The sequence below is a fragment of the Macadamia integrifolia genome, chromosome 2 (assembly GCF_013358625.1).
Source record: "Macadamia integrifolia cultivar HAES 741 chromosome 2, SCU_Mint_v3, whole genome shotgun sequence".
NCBI classification, from domain to species: Eukaryota; Viridiplantae; Streptophyta; class Magnoliopsida; order Proteales; family Proteaceae; genus Macadamia; species Macadamia integrifolia.
The window spans coordinates 33,755,030-33,762,033 of NC_056558.1; positions in this window are offsets into that span (position 1 = coordinate 33,755,030).

Here is a 7,004-nt window from a genome sequence, read left to right on the forward strand (position 1 = left end):
TTCCGAGGCCGAGCTGAGCTCTTCTACTGATGCCGAGCTGGGCACAACCCCCTATGCCGAGCTGAGCTCCAGCCTTGAAACCGAGCCGAGCTGTGTACTCTGATGGTTTTTGATGATTTCCTGTATATACTTGATATTTGAAATTTATTCTTTTTGTGTATATATCATGCCTTCGGGCCCAAATGTATATAATTATTGTATCACAATTCGGGTATCAAGTATATGGGATTTATTCACAGGTAAAACTTAGTCTTCCGCTGATCTGATGAACTTATGTTAGTGTGCGTATGCTGTGGTGGAATACAGTATCTGATGATCCTGGCAGGTTTGGGTTAACCGGTGTTAACTCGGTCACCGCTCCGGTTCAGTGTGAACGGAGTGTGACAAATGGAGTACATGTTTAACATCTAGGCATTCCTACATGGATACAGATTTCAATTTTGTGGCAATACCAAGCTCCACCCACTTTCGGCATTGCTATCATCAGCCACTCAAACAAGGAGAAAGCAATAACATTTTCACTTAAATTTGTATCATGGTCTGATCTCAGCTAATTTCAGAAGAAACAAAGCCTGGACTACCCCACCAGACTTGATCCGCTTGAGACCTTGCACCTCTTTTAGTAAGAATATCAGCCACCGTATTCACCTCCCGAAACCAGTGAGTTAACCTCCAGGTAATAGTCTCCAAAAAGGAAATGAGCAACCGCCATTGCTGAAGGAAAGCCCAAGGAATTGATTTCCTAAGGACAGCTTCCACCACTACCTAAGAATCACATTCCACCCACAACCTAACCACACCCATCTCCTTTACATACTTGAGACCAATAAAAAGGGAGGAGAATTCCGCTTTAAAGTTTGTCATATTTCCCAACGAGATAGCATAACTAAAAAGCATCATACCATAGCAATTACGAACCACACCTTCAACCCCTGACCAGCCTATATTTCCAAGCGAACACCCATCTATATACAACTTGACCCATCCAACCATAGGTTTGCCCCACTTCAGCTCTTCAATTGCATGGGATGTAGAAGTAAATTTTACCTTTAAATTCAGGCTGCTAGATAGGATGAAATCAGCCATTGACCATGAATGAATCGCCCTCACATGAGATCATTCCCCAATATCACCAAGGACTGCCTTCAAGATCAGACCTGAAGGGTGCCCTTCCTCATCATATCACCTTCTATTACATTCAGAAGAGCAAAACTGAAACAAAACATGATGCCAGAGCTAGAGTAGTTCTGGAACACATTTTCTGTTTTGGACAGAATTCTATTCTAGAATTATTCCTCCTTTATATATATATATATATATATATATAACATTTCTATCCATCGCCGGTCAACACTAGAAAAATTCATTGTTGGCCATCGAATTTCGATGGCTTTGTAGATATCATGTATTTATGATTGAGATCTTTTCTAAGACCTAAACAATGCATCCATACTTCCATGCTAGCATAAGATGGCTAATCAATTGGGTAAAAATGTTTCAACAATGTTTAATGGCCTTGACACATTTAGAATTTATCAAGACCACCACAAACCATAGACCGATCCTAAATTGAGCCAAAATCCCAATTAGATCAGACCCCCTATGTCAACTCGAGCTAGAGTTGTATTGACTCAAGATGACGCCGGATGTACTCTGACTGGCTCCATTTGCATCCATGCCAATGTTTGCTCATTACCAATTACATCGACCAATTTGCATATTGCGCCAGGTTCTTTGATTTTATAAGGATTTGGTAAACCTTTGGCGATATCTTATCCCAATCACATACTTGTCATCCAACACATATACCTAGACACATTCTATGACCTCTAGGATACCTAGAAGACTCTAAGAAACCAATCTGACAAATGTGTTATTTGTCCATTCCTCTTGGTAATATATACTTCCCATATAAAGACCCAAGATTTCTCTCAAAAAAGGAAAGAGATCACATCTCATTTGGATGCATCATACACCTTCTTTTGTTGGCCAAGAGGTCTCCAAGCCATAAATATATGACCCCTCCCATGTTTTAGGGATCTCACACATGTATCATATGACCTGACAATCCCGCATAGTTCAAGTCATCGAGATTCGTGCATTTGAATTATATGGAGTTGTTTGTTGTACTTAGCATCAGCTTGAACTTGCACGAATAGCATTTGAGCCCGCACCCTTTCAGCCTTAGTACACCCTTAACGAAAGTTATATTGGGTAAGTATTCTTTCCTTCCTTTTTATGGTTTCGCATTTCGAGTTTCTAGCTTCCTGTTATCGTATTCCTACTGAGCACAACTCACTACTGTCCTCAATAGGGTAGCAGTTAAGTGCAATCAGTTGCATAGTTTTCCTTAGGTATTTTTAAATATTCATTCCTTAAATTTGTATATTAAGTCATGATCTATCCATTGTGAAATTTTTGCATCTTTCAGATTTATTTTATTATTTTTCTTGGATTTTATTCCTTGTTGGTCTATACAAAATCTAAAATTTCCCTTCAATGGAATCTCATATTTCATTCTTGCTAAATGTCTTTTTCTTTGGTTTTTTTTTTTTTTGCGAAACTTGTCTTTTTCAAAATTATTTATCTTAATGTCTTCTATCTAACATGATTTTCTTGGATTTATAAATTTTATTTCAATTTCTGTTGATGGTTTTCTTACATCTAATTCCTTTTTTACAACCTTTCTTGGATGTTTGCGTTCTTCTTTTTTCTTTCTTTTTCTTTTTAATAATCTTTCGATTTGGCTAAACTCTATGATCCCTATCCCCATGTCCATGATGTCAACTATCATGTTTCATGATATGAATTCTAGGATTAGCTTTTATCTTGATTTCACGACTATATATCATGTTTGCTTTACATTTGGTATACTAACCCTTCAAACCAGCTAGATAGTGATATTAGATTTTAGGTTTTCCCTAGAATTTTTAGTTATGTTTTCTTTTCAATGCATGTGATATTGATGCTCGTATGTACACAAACTTAGACGATCCATTCAATAGCATGTGTATTGACCTAGGCTTGAAGTTTGATTTTACCGGGTGGACAGAGGTGCCTAACCCCTTCCTTAAACCTTAACCTGACACGAACCCTAACCGGTGGTAAGACAGTTCGAATGAAGTCATTACAATTTCAATTTCAATTAGTGATGGATCCTAGATCTTAATTTAGGTGATGACTCCTAGTCAATAAAGATCGTTGAACCTGAACCATTTTTTTCACTTGAGAGGTGAGGTGGTCCACGAGACCTCTCCGATCCTCACATAGTCACCGACTGACCAAAATGATTCAAAATATGGAGTATTGGGTCGACTCGATGACACAAACTAGCTGGCCCAATTCATTATTGTGACACCCAAGAATACGAAAAGTACTAGACCCACCTGGGAGATCGGTGAGGTGTCCCCATAAAAAATACGACAAGTATTAAGGGGTTTGGGAGATCGATGAGAGTGTGTAAACTTTAGTCCCACATCGCCTAGGGAGAGATTACTAGGCTAGTTAATAACCGTTAGCCTCTTTAACATGGCACAACTCATTTTAAAGCTTTGAAGCCCATGGGCCAAAGAGGATAATATTGTGCAAGATTAATGGGGTCGGGGCATTACAAATGGTATCAAAGTAGATTTCAACAGCGTGAGGGGCCACAGTAGGGACGCTATGCTGTAAGGAGAGAAGATTTTGAGACCTAAGAATATAACAAGTACCAGACGCCCCTAAGAGATAGATGAGGTGTCTTCACCAAGAATACAACAAGTACCAGGGGGTTTGGGAGATTGGTGAGGGTATGCAAACTTTAGTCCTACATCACTTAAGGAGAAATTACTTGGCTAGTTGATAACCTCTAGCCTCTTTAACATGGCACAACAAGTTTTAAAGCCTTGAGACCCATGAGCTAAAGAGGACAATATTGTGTAAGGTTAATAGGCTCGAGGCGTTACAAATGGTATCAGAATAGACCCCAATAGCATGTAGGGCCATAGCGGAGACATTATACCGAAAAAGGGAAAGATTGTGACACCAAGAATACGACAAGTTCCAGACCCGTTTGGGAGATCGATGAGGTGTCCCCACCAAGAATACGATAAGTACCAGGGGGTTTGAGAGATCAGTGAGGGTGTGCAAACTTTAGTCTCACATCACCTAGGGAGAGATTACTGTGCTAGTTAATAAGATCTAACATCCTTAACATGGCACAACACGTTTTAAAGCCTTGAGGCCCATGGGCCAAAGAGGACAATATTGTGCAAGGTTAATAGGGCCGGGGTGTTACAATCTATGTTTGCAATAAAAGATATATACATGTCATATGTTAAGGTGTATCTTTTGCTGCTGTTTGACATTAGTGGACTTTTTAAGTGAATCAAAGTAAAATTAATTAATGTAATAAGATTCTATCGCCACACCAATTTAAAAGACAATTTTATAAGCCCACTTTATCATTTTATGAATATACTAGCCCAGCTCATTGTTGTTTAGGTTAGGTCAAGACAATATCATATATTCTATTTGGGTCCCTGCAACCCTCATTTGATTCTTCTTCACCACAAAAGAGAGACTAAAAGAAGGTCAGAGGTGATGTGAAAGAATCTCCAAGAATTGCATCAATATCGTCTCCAACATACCTCGGTGGAGGCACATCTAATTCTCATTACGATCCATTATCATTCATATTCTTGATTTCCGTGTGCATCTCCAGTTAGGGTTTCAGATCGAAACCCACATTATTCCCAATAATACCACCACCACACCACCTAATATTTTTCGAGGAGCCTCTCCATACTGGCATCCGCCTCTTAAGACTAGAATCCCTATGTTTCAGGTGTGCAATCAAGGATCCTAAGGATCTATAGGAGTGAAACAGAAGGGGTTGCAAAATTGTGTGTGTGTGTGTGTGAGAGAGAGAGAGAGAGAGAGAGATGAGAATAAGAAGCCTAAAAGGCAATGTGGCTCCAATGCTTAGACACAGAGTTGGGTGAAATGACTACCCTTTCCCTCGTGAAAGGTGGAAATCCCACTCCTGTTAATGCTTCCACGTGTGCTCCAATTGATTTCAACACTGGTGTAGGGGCTATGTTGCCTTTTAGGGAACCTTGTGTTTGTGTGTGTGTATGTGTGTGTGTGTGTGTGTGTGAGAGAGAGAGAGAGAGAGAAGAATTATGCTTGCTTGCGTGTCTCTAGGCCCATACATAGGCAGGCACGAAAAGAACATTGATCCCTGTCCAGAAGCTTCTGTTTGTCCTCGCATTGGCCTCTACGCTTTTACTAGTTAATCCCGGTAAAGCGCCCAGACGGCATATTTTTTTGAAACGAGGTCCTCGGTAACGAGACATAAAGACTCCTCTCTTTTTTTTTTTATTATTATTGAAATATATCTATATTTGGTTAGTATTTTAAGTAGACCATACCCATATAAGGTCCGACCTTGATCAGAAGTAGTAGCTTTTGATTGAGACATCTTGGGGTAGGTTGGTGGATTGTGGAGTTGAATTTTATTTTTAGAATTTTAATTGTAACCTCAAGGAATTTCCAAATAGTTGGATTCCCCTTTTCTTAAACATTAGTTGCTGGATCAGTCGACCACTTGACCCATCCCAGAAAACTATCTCCAAAGTCCATAGAGATGATGTTTGGGAATCAAGGATTTGAAGCGGATTGATGACCTGCCCAACTTATGTCCACATATGGCAGGATTCCAGAGTCCCAAATGGATCCCGGCTAGGTCGATTTCAATAGGTCTTAATTGGTCTTCTCATTACTTTAAGGTTTTGCATCATTTTTGTCAATTTAGACAATTGGCCTGGTTGGCTAAGGCATGGACATGTTTTGATTCAATTGATTGATTATCAATCCATAATCAAGCCCAAAATAATTGAATTAATCAATCTTTAAACGAAATAATTGATTAGTTGAGTTATAAATGATCTTTAAATAGGTAATAATTGGGTTTTAAGTACTTGGTCATAAATTCGGTCGATCCTGATTAGGTGATCATTGGATCGCTATCTTGCACTGGGAGTCTGGGACTGCCCGAATACTAAACGGTTGATGCTTGAACTCAATATGTTTAGTAGTCTGTTCAATTGATCTTAGGTTTCAATCGATCAATTTAGGTCAAGCTAACTTTTGACACGTCTAGGTGTATTGATCCGTAAGAAGGGTAAAAAGATAAGCATTGTTTGACAACGTTTTTTTTCTGTCATTTCTGCGTTTTCTTGTTCCTAAAAATGAAAAAACAACATAAAAAACGTTTGATAAAGTTGTAATGTTTCACCAGTTTTTATATACATAAATCAAAATTTATGCCTCTTTACAATTATAAAAACGACTTTGACAAAAAAAGTCGGACTCGTTTCATCGTTTCTATAAACAAATTTGAGAGAAAAGAAGATTGTTGTGCCTGACAAATCTCTCAACTATTTAAACCTAAAAAGAGGGAACCGAACCCTCTCTCCATTTTGGGCATTCGATGATGCTATTGAGTTTTTTAGTAGCATTATGTTTGTAAAAAACGTTTCGAGAAACAGGTTTATCAAACGTTAAAAAAATCGTTTTTGTTTCTAAAAATTTGAAAAGCCGTTTCTGTTATTTCTAAACACAGAAATAGTAGAAACATTATAAAACAGTGAAGACATAACTTAAAATCATCCAGTATGGCCCATACCAGCTGATTTGTATCGCCTGAGACTAATATCGATCTCAATACAATGATTTAAATTTGACAATCAAACTTCTTGTTCTCATACCTTGCGCACCTCATGGTCAAAATAAATTTAGACAAAGTTTATTTCATTTCGTAGATTAGATGAGACCCAAATTTTATGAACACAAACCTCTCAAGATCTTTTCACAAACTCTAGTTCAAACAAAATTTACCAACAAACAAAGAAACTTTAGAAATTAATTTATAAAAATTGGAACATATAGCTAATCCAATCTTAAGTATCTCTATCGAAGAATCATATATATTGGCCACATCATCTTCCATGGTTGCCTTGCAA